The 16,266-nt window shown below is 33.5% G+C and overlaps 1 long non-coding RNA gene across 1 annotated transcript in view; it reads right to left on the bottom strand.

Moving 5' to 3' along the window:
• LOC146999070 (uncharacterized) overlaps window positions 1–16,266 on the bottom strand; it is a 370,098-nt gene that overhangs the window by 267,876 nt on the left and 85,956 nt on the right. The window lies entirely within an intron of this gene.

Here is a 16,266-nt window from a genome sequence, read left to right on the forward strand (position 1 = left end):
TGAATATCTCGTTGCGCATTTTTATTTCTACCTCAAAGGGGAGATAGACCTAGAAGGGCTATTAATTTCAAAACGGCGCTTTGTGGCGCTTCACTATCAACTGCGAATCATTTCTTAAATTGTTGCTACCAAATATTATCACCAGCATTATATTAAAAAAATTAAATAATGAAGAATCTGCATGAATATGTATGTTTCTGGCATTGTGGAAAAACAACGGTACCTAAAGCCCTCCAATTTTTAATAACTTAATCGTCCCCCCGAACATGGGCACGTGAAAGTCCGAATTCTGAATTTTGAATTTATTTTATTATCTCTTTCATATTTTGTAAAACTTTAATGGATTTTTCATTAACATACTCAACAATTTCAAACAGGCTAATGGCAACACTGCACGGGAAAAGAAATTTTCATGTCCAGCGTGCGAGACTGTCTATCGGAAATTCTATAGATAGGCTGTTTTTTAAATAATTTTAGCCCAAATGCTCTTGAAGCGTGTAAGTTTATGTAAATGAAAAAACACCCCTTTGGCAGTAATGTACAGTCTGAAAACTTTCAGATTTTTTTTCTGTTTATGTTCTCATCATATTTAGATGCTGTCATACAGTGGATGGACAAAAATATGGAAACACCTTATGAAATGCATGTTTGAAAAGAAAGATTGATTTTAATGAAATATGTAGGTGGCGCTGGCGTTTTTGACTACTGACGCCACCTATACAACTTCGTAAATGTGCTAAACAGTTCAGTTGTTTTCGGAGTACTGTTATGTGAGGTTGTCATTGCATTATGTCAGAGTTAACAGACTTCGAACATGGGCAAATTGTTGGAGCACGTATGGTAGGTGCTTCCGTAAGCAAGGTAGCCGAGGTGTTTAGTGTTTCAAGAGGTACTGTATCGAAGATTTATTCCGCATATTTGAAAAGCGGAAAAACATCATTTGCTAAATCACAGCGCGGACGAAAGTGTGTCCTGAGTGATCGTGACAGACGATCATTAAGGGCAATTGTGACGAAAAATAAGAAGACCACAGCTGCAAAAGTTACTGCTGAAATGAATGATGTGTTACCGAACCCTGTGAGTACCAAAACAATTAGAAGGGAGCTTCATAAACAGGGAATTGCTGGCCGTGCTGCAATTGAGAAGCCACTCATCAGTGATGCTAATGCCCGTAACAGGAAAAGGTGGTATTTAAGTCATAAAGCCTGGACTATAGAGCAGTGGAAGCGAGTAATATGGTCTGACGAGTCTTCTTTCACATTGTTTCCCACTTCTGGCCGAGTTTACGTCTGGAGAACGCCATCTCAAGCCTATAACACAGACTGCTTGTTGCCAAGAGTGAAACATGGCGGGGGTTCTGTTATGGTTTGGGCAGCTATATCGTGGTTCTCTGCTAGCCCCTTGATAACTGTGTCAGGGCACATGACTGCCAAGACTTATGTGAACATTTTGGCCGATCAAGTTCATCCCATGGTACAAACTTTGTTCCCCGATGGTGATGGTGTCTTCGAAGACGACAAAGCCCCTGTTCACACAGCTCACATTGTCCAGGACTGGTTTTCTGAGCACGAGGATGAGTTGTCCCACCTTCCCTGGCCACCACAGTCACCAGACCTGAATATTATCGAACCTTTGTGGTCTACATTGGAACGGAAAGTGCGTTCTCGTTATCCACCGCCAACATCGTTATCTGAACTTGCCACCGTTTTGCAGGAAGAATGGTATAATATTCCCTTGGCAAACATACAGGAACTGTATTTATCCATTCCGAGAAGACTGCAAGCTGTTTTGGATGCCAACGGGTTTCCTACACCATATTAAGCAAAGAAACATGTTTTTTTAAAGGTGTTTCCATATTTTTGTCCAACCCCTGTATTTCCTTATATAGTTATGCTTTTATGTTTCTAATTTAAACACTTGCTTTCACACTTACTGTTTGTTCACGTGTATGTTAGAAGCTGCATTCGTAATTTAATATTTCTCGAAAACAAAGGAAATGTACTTTGCAATTACGGTCTTTTGAATTGCAACTTACACTCCAAAGTAAAATACGAGTTCTTTCCATAGAATTGCTTTTCTATGACTCCCCAAAATTTCTAAAAGTGGTAGAAAATAACGGTTAATAATATAAATAAGAACAGCAAGAAATAAGAAAGACGGAAAAAAAAAAGAAAAAAAAAGAAAATACGAATAGCAAGAAAGAAATATATAAGAAAAATGTTCATTACGTTTTCATGAGTTTCCTGATAAAAATCTCAAGATTTTCGTCTGAAAATAGGAAGTGGGTAAAACATACGTGTTTTTTAGGTTCTACTAAAAATAGGTTTTACTAATGTTTTAAATAAATGAATTTGTTAGTAAAATAATTTCAACATTATTATTCGAAGTAAGCACTGTTACTGTAATGTACGAATCATTAAAAGAAACTGCTACTGCTTTTCTACGTCAAATAGCACTAAATTTTAAGTGTTCCTCTTTTTTATATCTCTAAAGGATATCGATAACCATTAATATCAAATTGATTTGGATATTATTGTCAGTATTGAAGTAAAGGTAAGATTCTATTTTCATAATTTTAATTTTACTGTCTACTGTCGATTCTTTGAAGATAGTTCACACTCATTACAACATTGTCAAACATTGACTTGTTCAAGATATCTCAAGATATCTTAGGTATCACCAAGAAATGAGTAAAAGCACAAAGCAAGAATACCACAAACAAAAACAAAACAAAAAAAATTGTTTAGTGCCTTGTTTCAATAAAATAAAATGCCCTTTAGGTTATTTAACTAGTGAACTGGAGCATCGAAAGCATTAAGTTAATAATGTAACTATTGAAAACAGTATCGAGTGATATAGTTTTTGTTACTGTGTATAACCTATGTAACTAATTATAAATGTTAAACTATGCATAAACCATATTTTATTTTCCTAAACAATCAGATAGGCATACAACATATTCATTTCGAGTTCAAATATTAAATTTATCTTATTATTCAGGTAATACTTATTGAAGGGAGGAATGATTATCCTATTGTCAGCTGCTAACATTCTTTCGTATTTAATCTATTGTAATAACGAAGAAGCGGACAAGCCCACCCGATGAGTGGATTGCGGTGTATGTAATGTGTAAAACATTTCAAAATGATTGAAATCAGTTCCTCCTTTTCAAGCAAAAACCAATTCGTAAACAATTTTTTGTTGCCAAATCAGGAAACAAAAACGATTGACACTTCCGTTCAGTACTTATACGTAAGACATCATGATTTAAATTTAATGCAAAAAAAAAAAAAAAAAATCTGAAAGCTTTCAGAAAGTTTTTTTTTTTTTTAATTTTTTGTGTGTTATCTTCATTCACCTTTATTCATGAAATATCATGTTATTCGCCCTTAAAGCATAAAACTCATTTCAACAGCAATATCACAAAATATTTAGAGAAATATATCTTTAGAATTTCCAATGCACAGTCTCGCGCGCTGGAGATAAAAATGTCCCCCCCCCCGTCCGTACAGTGCCATTGCTGGCTTTGAAATCGTTGAGTTTCTTAATCAAAAACTCAATTCTTTACAACATATGAAATAGATAATAAAATAAATTCTAAATTTGGGCCAGATGCCCATATTTGGGTGGAGACTTACGTTATTCAAAATTAGATGGCTCTAGGTACCGTTGTTTTATCACAATGCGAGAAGCATACATACATTCATGCAGATTCTTCCTCATTTAATTTCTTTAAATACAATACACGGCTCAAATATTTGGTGGCAGCAATTTAAGAAGTGATTTGCCGTTTATAGTGAATCAATGCAAAATGCCAAAAGGCCCTTCTGGTCAAATTGGGCTTTGGGGTAATAACAACGTTTTCTCAATATCAGTAAAAGAATTAACGTGGCGATAACATATCGTGTCAGTTATCCTAACATGAAACAAAAATGTTGGCAACATCAGCTAATATATTTGATGTTTGTCAATGTTATTTTTATTTCATATTTTGTAAAAGTTACAAAATTTTTATTAACAAACTCTACGATTTGAAAGCGAGCAATGGCAACACTTTTCGAAACAAAGCAGATTTTTATCTCCAGCGTGCGAGACTGTTGCCACTAGGAAAAACGAGGGCAAAAATTGAAGTTTTCGTAGTTTTTAATTAATATTCCGGCTGATGAAAGTCGTACAAAGAACAGAATAGTCGAAATGAACACGTTCCCAGGAATTTTTGGAATCTGGGGGAGAGGTGCCTCTCTTCAAACTCAACTCCGGAGGAGATGATGTCACGAACAAACAAAGAAATTAACAGATGCGCACAGATTTTAATAATATAGATTGAACATTAAACATTTATAAAATTTTTAATATCGTTCAATAAAAAAATCAAAAAACTTGTGCTACTTTAGCTAAAATTTGTCGTTTACATATTCAAATGTTTAATAAGAAAGAAAAAATAGAATAATTTTTAACCATTCAGTATTACTCTAAATTCCTGATAAATAATCATTTTAATTTATTGAAGCCAATAAATTTGGAATTAGTTTGCAAGTTAAATTAGCTTGAATATGTAAATGAAAACAAGTATTTGGAAGCTGCATAATTGCTTAGAACAAATCTGATAAATATTCCGTATTCCTTTCGGAAATAAAGCTCAAGCAATTACCAAAATGTGATATAGGATATCTTAATCATGTATTCAACATATTTAAAGGATCATAATATAATTCCCCCGACACTGAGCTTGACCTGAATATACGGCACTGCCTATATACAGCGTATTTCCCAAATCACAGCTTTCTACATTAAATTCAGCGCTGTTATAATTGATAACAACATTCCAGAGTGTGACTATGCTTTGCATAACCTGATATGATTACATTAGTGCTAAAATGTGACCGCTTAACTCTGTGCTACCAGTCAGATACATGAATGAAATATATTTATATATTGTTTATTTACTATTTCTGGAGGCAGGTACACATGTTTTTGAAAATGTGAAATAAGAATTAGCAAATTATGTTTATTTTTTATGCATTCGGAAAGGTAACAGTGAATTATACAGGAAATGATAAGTGTTGAACAGACGGCACATTTGTAAAACCTTGCCTGTATCAAATATAGGCCTTTATTTTTTCCCGAAGAAAAATTAATAATTTCTAAAATCAGTTTTAAATATTTGTTTTTTTCTCGCTTAATGAATATAGCACATGGTAGGGCGAATTAGCTCATTTTTTTTTTTTTTTAGCTAACACGCTCCATTATATGTAGCACAGTAAAAGTAGCTCATTCAATTCGTTCATTCATGTAACCCATTCTGACCTCATTCAATTCGGAATCGAAGTTGTATGCACATAAATGCAATGTGACTTGCGTACTCTTGCACAGTCCTCAATTTCAGCAATTATTTACGATATATGGATAATACGCCTTGCTTTCTTAGATTATTAAGTTCGGGATGTATTTTCATGGCTCATGTAGTTATTTTATAAGGTTATTTCTCCCGCCTTCGTAGCATGCCTTCGTAGTGTGATGGTCTGCATGCTAGGCGCGTATTCCAGAGGTCCGAGGTTCAATTCCCTGCGAAGGCGTTGCTAATTTTTCATCTTTCCTTCTTCCAAATAGCCTAATGTCTCTAAAGTGGTGTCCGAAATAAAAGGATGATGAATGATGATTCTCCCCTTCCAGGACTTGGCGACTGAGTCCCCTAAAAACCCCAGTCGCCCTTTAAAAGGGGGAGTATGTAAGGTATTTATCCCGCCTTCTTGGCATGCCTTCGTAGTGTGGTATTCTGCACGCTGGGGGTGGTCCGTGGTTCGATTCCTGGCGAGTGCGTTGCTAATTTTTCATTTCTCCTTCTTCCAAAATATACCTAATATCTCTACACTCTCATTAATGAATAGTCTGCTCAGAAATATGGGTTTTTTGAAGCTTAAAATGAGTTATAAATTCTAATCATCGCCTAGATAAGATGGCAGCTTTCGTATCAATAATAGTTTGAAGGAAAGCACTGAGAAAGAATGAAATAATTTTCGTACAATTTATTAAGAAAACTTAACTTAGGAACTTAAAATAGTATTTTGTTTAAAAACATGCTCTGAAAACAAATAAATGTTCAGGTTAGAAGCAGCGTTAAAATCTTAAATGAATATGCGCTCTATCGAAATTAAAAATGAATTCAACCGAAATTATCATTGACTAATTACTGTCATGGGCCTAACCAAGATCGGAGCTAGGGGTTTGCAAACGAACTTAGACCGAGAAAAGGAAACTATAATATGACCCAAGTTCGTCCAGTTGTAGAGCACCAGTAATTGGTGAGCACTTTAAACTTCCTTGATCCGTGTGCAAATATTTTTCGAACAGATTAAAAGAATTATTATATTTTACGACGTTCGTTTCTTTAATTATTTAACACTAAGTATTTTGTGAAATTTAAAGCACCATAATTCATGTTATTGTTAGAACTTGAGTTAGAAGTTCATTTCAACCTTGCCTTTACAACCAGTGATTTTGTATCGGCTTCGACCACCCCACCACATCACCTTAACTCTAGACGACATATCTGGCACGCCTCTTGGGAAGACAATTCTATCGTGTCACCCTTGTCTGAGAACCATCTCGGAGTTAAAAACTGCCTTTTTGCAGGAATACAATTGACTACCACAGGAGCTCCTTCTCAAATGCGACTGTGAAAGGGGACTATACCTCATATTAAACTCATTTTCATTTCAATATCACAGAGTGGATTTTGGACATCCCTGCACTATAAGCTTTACTGATAATCAAGCTCATATAAAATAACTTTTAAATTTTCTTTCTCCATAATAAATGTCATATTCTCCTAATTTTGCCACGAGTATATATAATTATGTTAGGACACAAATAGTTTGTTACTTCACTTTTATATTTTACACAATTGGTTTATTCTGATCTGAAAATTAAAATTCTGATCAATTTCGCAGAAACATTGTTAACAAGAAAACCAAAAAGATTTATTTAATATGTATTACTCTCACTACGTGTGGGGGGGGGAAGGGATGGTTAGCTCTATAGCTGCACATTTCGAGTTGGCATTTTTCGCCTGGAACATTATTTTATAACGTTAATCATGTAGATCGTCGAGGCAAGTTTGTTAACCTTTTCTTAAGCCGTGGGAAATTTTGGAAAAAAAAATGGGAATATAAATTAACCTATGATCATGATGACATTAATAAAAGAATTCTTACTTAAGAGAGAAGTATTTTACACTTTTCTTCCGTTATGGCTAAAGAAAACAAAACGGGAATATAATTAGTACAAACAAAGTAATACAGAAAAAGTAAATACACTTTACAGAACGAATTTCCAAATACTGTAATACTTTTGCAAACTTTTCTCAGAATTCCTGTAAGTGCTGCTAGTTGTGAGAAGAATTTTCTAAATAAAACTCATTAAAGAGATACTTAAGAACTAAAAATTGTTATTTTGGATATGAGAAATCGTTCTATATTGTCAGCATGACCAGAATTGGAGCAATCAAGTATACTTCTAGAACGTCATAGATTGTTTTGGTGGAAAAAAAGCGAACAAAATAATGATATAGCCTGAAATTTTGGATTTAAAGATTTCGTTGAAAAATAAAAGTAGAGTTTTTGTTTATTTACCTCTATATCATTTTGCCTTGTTTGTACATCAAGAGAAGTGAAAAATTCAGGGATCGCCCCTGGCAGCAAAATCTGTTGCTAAAACGTTAGGAAGCACTGCGAAAATGTTTCTTTTGGTATCTGCCATACTAAACGTTTTCATTTTCAAATTCTTTAAATTAATGAAAACGCAGGTCTTGTAGACCCATATTGATAAAAGAGAACAGCGAGATCAGAGCATGACAAATCTGGGATGTAAGGCATTTATGATATGTTAGGGACTTGATTTTAATCAAAAAATTCAAAGCATCTTTTCTGACATTGTGACGAATGATCGAAAAATGTTTTAACTCCAATTGCACTAAAGTACATATTGCGGTGTTCCAGACGGTATGTCACTTCTTACACTCCTTTTGCTGAAAATACACTAACGTAATAGTCGAATTCAACTACTGCAAATTTCAGGTATGTGAATTATCTTTCTATTATTTTATTGATATATACTGAGTTGTTATGGGTTAAATGATATATAAACATTTATAAATCATTTTGAAGTTTAGTAGGTCATTATGAGCTCCAATATAATCAAAAAGTGCATTCTGAAATTCTTCTTGTTTACGAATATGTTAGTATCTTGACATTTTAAACTCCAATAGCTGATAACTGATTCTGTGACTTGTGGAAAGGAGGTGCCGTATTTGTTTCCTCTGCATTAAATGATATTGTGCGAAAGCTTAGGCCAAATGTGTTTTAAATTTACATTTAACTTCTTGACCACTGTTCATTATACCAAATGTTTTCAAATAAACACGATCCAGCGGCTTGGCAGCACTGTGTTCAAAATTAAGAGAATTTTTAATTTTGTTCGATTATTTCCAGAACTGTTGTACGGATTTTGTAGAACTTTTGTATGGACATATCTTAAAATAATATAAAAATTACATCACATACAACAGTTATGCCACACACGCGTGATCTTGAATAAGGCCCATCTGCACAGGAATGTCTGAAATAAATGTTCCAAGATCTAATCAAAATAGAAGTTGATAGGGTTGATAGGTTGATAGGTTGATAGGGTTGATAGGTTGATAGGTTGATAGGGTTGATAGGTTGAAGTTGATAGGTTGATAGGGATAGTTGATCTTGTCTGATAGTCATACACCTATCACAATGTGACTTCATATTAAAAATGACTCAATCCCTGTACTCCTGCAACAACAATGATTTCAGATCCTGGAAATTCTGGGTAAGGTAAAGACGAGCTGCGATGGCCCTCCCGAAAGTATCCTAGATTTTTTATAGGGTCAAGATCTGGAGATCTATTTGTTAAATTCATACGGCTAATATCTTGCGAAAGTAGATCTTTAAGATTTCTTCTTTATTCCTGCAGCAGTCACAAAGTATAGCCATCAAATCTTCATTCTCCAGACCATTAAACGTCCACTGCCATACTGATCCTTGTAAGATTATTATTATTATTATTATTATGAATAACCAGCTATTTTATGATTTAGATAATTATCGTCACTTCTCTCACCGTTTCCCTGAAGGAATGGAAATTAATTTCGAGAGTATTTAAGATAAGAGTTTCGGGTTGTATGACAGAGCTACTTTTAGATTTTCGAGGCAACGTTACGATAGGTTTCTCCTAACTCAGATAAGACTGTAGTCTTCGTTTCGTATTGAATTTGCCGACATTTAAATTGTTAGGCCAGTAAGAAGTTTGAGCCAACTTTGCGTTAAATCATTAGTGTAGCCCTTGGCTACTAGACTTAGTTTTAAGTTTGATTTTACTGTTGCATTAAGTTATATTGGTACAAGGGGTTTGTTGATTTATAACCACGAAACAAGCGTTTATGTTAAAAGAGTTTTTTGTGTAACCTTCTAAAGTCTTTATCTTTATCTTAGATATTTCGCGCTGAGGCTGTTAGGAGTCTGGACTTAGTTTATGTTACCAAAGAAGGTCGAACTCTATATCCTTTTCTCGAATGATGAAGAAATGTAGAGATTCCATGGTTTTCCCTCATGTGAAGGTTATATCAAGAAACAGTATTATGCTGAATCCGGAATCATTTGTGAGGAGAACTGTCCCACGCTGGCGCTTAGTCCAAAATCAATGGTTACTGCAGAGTGCTAAATCGGATCATATGCCGCAAAACCACGAATGGCTCATTAAATAATTTATGGTTCCTTGGATCGTACCTTGCTACTTGGATAACTGTGACAATTCTAGACTAATACATGCAGCAGAGCTCCGATCCTCTGGGGACGAGCGCTTTATTAGACCAAAACCAATCGGACCTCGTGGTCTGTATCATGTGGTAACTCTGTCCCGGCAACATATCTTTTAAGTGTTTGCCTTTTCAACTGTCGATAGTAGGTCACGTGTTTACCATGGTCGTGACCGGGAATCACGGTTCAATTCCAGACAGGGAGCCTGAGAAAAGGCCTCTTGCTAATATACCTCTCTCATTCAGTTTCCTAGAAACAATAACCCTTAAAACTTGGTTTCATTTGGCAAAATGAAAGTCACGCGAGAGCTACAAAAGCAGATACACTTCTGTTACGTTTCAATTATATGAATAAATATTGATCTCTGTTGAAATTTGTAGCTTTTGAATGACCTTGTTCTGGTTTTCCTTGTCCTGGTTCCACAAGCTACACACGTCACTAGGCTTTATTCAATACTCTAGCAATATGCACTTGAGACTACTCTGCTTCTAGTCTGCCGAAGATTCTCCATCTCATTCCATCTGTTGGCGATTACTAATTTTAAATATCTGCTTCGAAATTTACTAAATGCCTCAGCAAGTCCCTGAGGAGTGAGAGAGGACGAAACGTGGAAGATGCCACTTCCACTTTCAACGATCCTTTCTCTAAATACTCTCCCCAAAGATTTGTATTTTTTTTTTATTTGGAAGCATAATTAATGTCTTTCTTTTACTACATTTCGAGAAAAGATGGCAGAAAACTGGCAGTCGTTTCCGTTCCTGGTGGATAAGCGAGTTGGTATATCAGGTATACATGATGAGAATGAGATATATGTGCTTTATTCAACAATGACTTGTATGACCCAATAAGCAAACTATGCTATAAAAATTTATGAGTTTCAGTATGTGAAAGTTAAATTGGATAAACTTTTAGGATATAGATTATGTTAATAATTTATGCATTATGCTGCAATCCATATTTCTTAAGTATTCTTATACCCAAAATCGAATTTGATATTGGTATAAACTCCTGGAAGTATTTGATTTTATTATGATTTTTGTGTACTGTATAATGCTATGACTTATTTATTTATCCGCTTAATTTTGTTCAATACTTTTAGCATGTATTTGTAATTAACAGTATTTATGGTGTGTATTTATTTATTTTCTATATCGAGTTGTAGATTTTAAGATTTTGCATCGACCAGCTTTTAAATTGTGCGAACTGCTCAATCAGAAGTCGAAATATAGGGAAAATTTCTCCTAATGAGCCTTAGAGACTATTTTTGGCCTTCAGGATGGCATTATTGAGATTTTTATTCGACTTTCTGGAATATCGTTTTGGAAAATACTTATTCGAAGTCCTAGAAACGATTTCTCGCGAAACTTCCAGAAGGGCGGGCAACCTCAAATAAACAGCTGCGTTGAGCCGTGGTCAGTTACTTCAGAATTCGGTTGGAAGATATAGTTGAATGAATTGTATACTCAGAATGATGCTTTACTTTGTGAATGATATCGATAATGTTGCAATACTTAAAGCATGTTAAAAAGAATTTGCCTTACCTCTGTGTTCTTCTTGAGCTTTTTACTACTGTTTATTTTGCTGTGTACTGTTATATATTTCAACATTAAATCTCTTCCACCTCATCTAGCATAATTATGACAGAAATCTCCACGTACCCATAAACCACAAAAAATATCATTACAGAAACACTTTTTGTTAAAGCAATAGTTTTATCATTGCATTATATTGATGCACATGTTCATACTGGGTGGAGATTAAACTGGCAGTATTATCTTGATAATCTTTCAGGAAATATCTAATAGTTAACCTGTTGAAATTGACTATTTAACTCACAGAAAAAAAGAGGAGTTGCTTTGAAGAAACTTTCCAGCGTAAAGTTTGCAAATTTTTGTGCATAATTTGACCCTAAAAGTATCCTTGTATCCCGGCATCTGTGAAAGGATACCATGTATTGACTAGCAAAAGATTTCAAGATCTACAGTCAGTAGCAAAAAGACGGGAAACAAAAGATCTAAGCTTTTAATTCAGTAAATCATGTACGGTATCCAGCAATGAATACTGAACTTTAGTACTGGTTGTAGAATTATGTCAGTTATTCATACCTAGCATTTGGCACCTCACGGGCGCTTCTGTTTTACAAACAGACATCGGTTACGCAAAGAAGAAAGGAAACCAAAATCAGTTCAAAATATTGTTGAAAGGAGATAATAAATGTGAACGTGATAGCAAAGATTAAACTTGAAATTTAATACTTAATAAAAAGTTCATTTTTTAAACCCTTGATAAAGATACCATCAGCAAATTTATGTTCGATGCCAAGGTGTTGTTTGAAGATCTTCCTCATCCTGCCAATCGTTTGCTAATTCAAACTATCATTTATGACAATTCTGTTGATGATTATTTCCCTGTTGTGTGTTATACAGATGGCAGTAAAATTAATAATCGAGTTGGATTAGCTTATGTCGTTTTCCATAATGGTTCTGAACTGGAATACAAACTCTTTAGAATTCCCAATGAATGCAGTGTTTTCCAAGCCGAATTACTGTGCATTAGTGAGTCAATTAAGTGGATATCTAACAACTGTTCGCTGAGTGCTAAATTTCTTATTCGCACTGATTCTCTTTCATCCTTATTTTCTCTTAGGAATATCTTCTCATATAATAAATTAATTGTGACTTCCCATGCTCTTCTTAAAGACCTTAATAATAAAGGTGTTGATGTTATCTTTTCTCATGTACGTGGCCACACTGGCAATCTAGGAAATGAAAGGGCTGATTGGTTGGAAAAACAAGCTACACATCTTCAAGTAATTACTCCAATGATACTTCCTAAGTCATTTTATAAGAACAAAAGTAGGGATGATACAATACTCGAGTGGAATGAACTATACAGGAATTCTACTACTGCCTCTTTGACTAAACTATATTTTCCTTCCATTCCTCACAGACTGAATAATAAACACTTTTTCTGCAATTTTAAAGTTACTCAATTTCTAACTGGACATGGTAAATTCAATTCATATCTGAAGAGATTTAGATTATCTAGTACAGACTTGTGTTCATGCAGTTTCGGGGGAGTGCAAAATGTCGAACATTTGTTGTTCTATTGTTCAAAGCTCAAGGAAGGACGAAAGGAACTCATTTCTAAGTTAAACTCTGTGAATATTACATTTCCTCCTCCTCTTCATGTTTTTGTCCAACATAAAATGGCTTTCTCTTTTTTCTGTAAATTTATCTCTTACGTATCATCTGTGAATTTGTAAGTTTATTTTATTTTGTGTTGTGTTGTTGTATTTGTTTGTTTGTTTTTTTTTACTTACCTCTGTAAGCCTTGTGTAATACTATGTGGTGCACAAGGATTTAAAATTTTCAATAAAAATAAAAAAAAAATAAAAAAATAAAAATAAAAAAAACCTTGATAAAACGTAAACCTATTTTAATTTTACGTATTTTATATTTATAGCGTTAACATCTTTCGATATTATTATTTTATACTTTCCGATTTCCTAAATGTATTGAAATAATTTAAGTCCAATCAGCAAGTCCAATTTAGATAACAATTTCCAATAAATCGCTTTTTTATGTTTTGCATTACCTTTCTGCATTTTCTTTTCTTTTAAATTTGTTATCATTAGATTTAAAAATTTAACAGTCATTGATGACAAACATTCAGATACATGTTCGTTCATTATTTACGACTTTCTTTATTAATTAGGTAAACATCAGAATGGGCGGTTATTAGCTGTTACAGTAAATTCTTGTATTCCATTGTTTCCAATAAAATGGTTTGATACATTAGTTTTATTTGCTGATTAATTGCATCAAAGATACATTATATAAATTTTGCCGACAACAATTCTACTTAGTTTTCGTTTATGTTTGATCATTAATATTTAAGCAGTCAGAAACATTTTTTTAACCTGCACTAAAGAATGGAAGACAACCCTAATGACTACTTTCTACTGCATTACTTGAATAAACATTTAGTGTTAAATAAACAGATTGTCGAAATAGATAATGTAACCCATATGATGCATTATTCAACGAAATAAAAGTTGCAAAAATGATTAATAAAATGTTAAACTGATTGATAAATTGTTTAAAAAATAAGCTTGAAAGTGATGTAAGTCTTAAAGAACATGGAATCTGTAATTAAAAACATTAGAAAATATTAGAATAAATTTCAGAATCTTTTCTTAAGCATCGTTAAAGTGATAGATATCTATGCATGCGTCGTTTGGGAAATTTATCAATAATATTCTACTTGTACTGGTATACTTTATGATACAGCGTAGACGATTTTCTTTTCCATGCCATCCTAAAAAGCAGTGTTCTTCAAACATTGTCGAATTGAGATGCCTTTAGAACTATACGTTTTTTTTAGGGAATACCTCAGAAAAATGTATCTGAAAAAAATTTAAAACGTATCAGCATGTTAGAGGTATGTTATGTAAAGACAATAAAAGAGAGCTATTATATTTTATTAAAAAAGTTAACATAAATTTAATGTAATTTACTCATTGATAACATTAACTCTTATTCTTGGTGTCACTTACCTATGCATTATATTCAGTGAAATGGAGGTGCTTGGATTGCATATGTTTATAAAAGCAACCAAATAATTAATGCTACCTGCAATCGCCTTCATTATTTTGTTTTTGTTGCCATATGACGTTGAGAAAAAATGTTAATTTAAATACGTTGCTGTGAATGGCATTAAAATGCTTAAAGCTGTCTGAGAAAATTCTAGATATTCTGCTTAAATCTACAACTAAAAATTTAGGAGCTGCTCTTATTTTAGATTTTAATGTTGACTCTATTATTATGTCTATAAGTTGTTTCCATTCCGTTATTGGCAAACTTTATTTCAGTACTCGAACGGATGTTTATCTAATCATACTTAGTTTTTTCTTCTGGGAAATAATTTTTCATAGCTTTCGGCAATTGAAAAAAGGTGCTCCATTGTATCATTTTCAAACACTGTGGTTTAAATTTAATTCATTTTCCATTAAGAAACTAGTCAGTTTTGCAAAGCATTGCACGTAAGGCATATGATGATCAAGTTTTAAACTAGATCTATAACTAAATGTAACTGTATGTTTTTAGATAATAAACACTAGTCAACTTCTTTAAGTGCTTTAAAATTTTCTTATTTTGACTTGCCAAGCCCCGAGGTTCCTCGGAACATAGTCTGAAGACCCCTGGCGTAGAGTATGGTGCCTGGTAATCATCACCAGCTCACAGATATGCGCTGGAAATGGAATGAACATGCATATTTTTAGAGTCTTTCCTGAATGGAGACCTGCAAATCCGGAAAAAAGGTCAGATTTTCTGAATGGAGACCCGTCTTTTCAGAATGGAGACCTGAAGATCTCTCAAGTTTCGATTTTAGATGAAGACGAAATATGAAGCACTCAGGTATATTATTCTACTTGTGTGTCAAAATTGGACAAATTCGCTCTATCTGTCTAGGTGTTCAAGGCATTCTGCAAATGATAGGAAGCCAGCTACCTAGTGTTATTCATGATGACAACCATAGTTTGGACATGAGGTTAGCAACAATGCTCACAGATATTTTTCTTAAAACTAATAGGTAACCAATTCATGCATATTAATTTTAAGAAGAGTCGAATGATGTTAATGACACATTACTTCAAAAATTCCTCAATTTTTTGTGCATTAGCTGCAATGACAAATGAGAGTGAAATTCGTAAAGCTAAGAAGGGAAACATTTTTAATAGAAAGGCATATTTCAGAAAGGCGGGAGTTAGGCAGGTACCGTGGGGCGACTACAGTAATAATAAAATTAAAAATTAAATAAAGATAAGTATATAATAAAAATTAAATAAATATGTCAAAAGAGATTTATGTTCTATGAAGTTCAAAAGTTTTCAAGAAGAAACTCTAGCTAGCTAGCTTCTTTCTAGAAAGAAAAGAAGAAAATCTCTAACATTTTTTTCTTCTTGTTATTTTGGAAAAGTTTATGAAACATGTTGCTGTAGCACACGTTGTTCATAAATGTTGATAACCAAGCATGAAAACTGTAAATTTTTGTTATGGAACTGAAATAAGATGTTGATATACTAACACTCAACAATCAGTTGAAATAAAACTATTCTCTTAATACTAACAATTGATAAAACAACATTGTCTTTGTCTTTTTCTTATATTGTAATTTGGAGAGAAGAATGCGTGTTCTGCTTACAACTCGAAATACAAATTTATGAAACTTATTAAATTTCACGAAATTCTTCTATGTATGAAGAGAATTATGGATGCAAAGAGGAACACACGGTGGTTGGACAGTATGTATGAGGATAATGGTGATAGGAAATAGTTCATTGTATGCAGACTCAGATGTGTTTAGCAGTCAAAAATTGCTTTTCCGAGTCATATAAAGACTGTCTAAATATTGCTAAGAT

Source organism: Stegodyphus dumicola, chromosome 1, assembly GCF_044657685.1.
Source record: "Stegodyphus dumicola isolate Sdum_Otavi_A_Nest chromosome 1, ASM4465768v1".
Classification (NCBI taxonomy): domain Eukaryota; kingdom Metazoa; phylum Arthropoda; class Arachnida; order Araneae; family Eresidae; genus Stegodyphus; species Stegodyphus dumicola.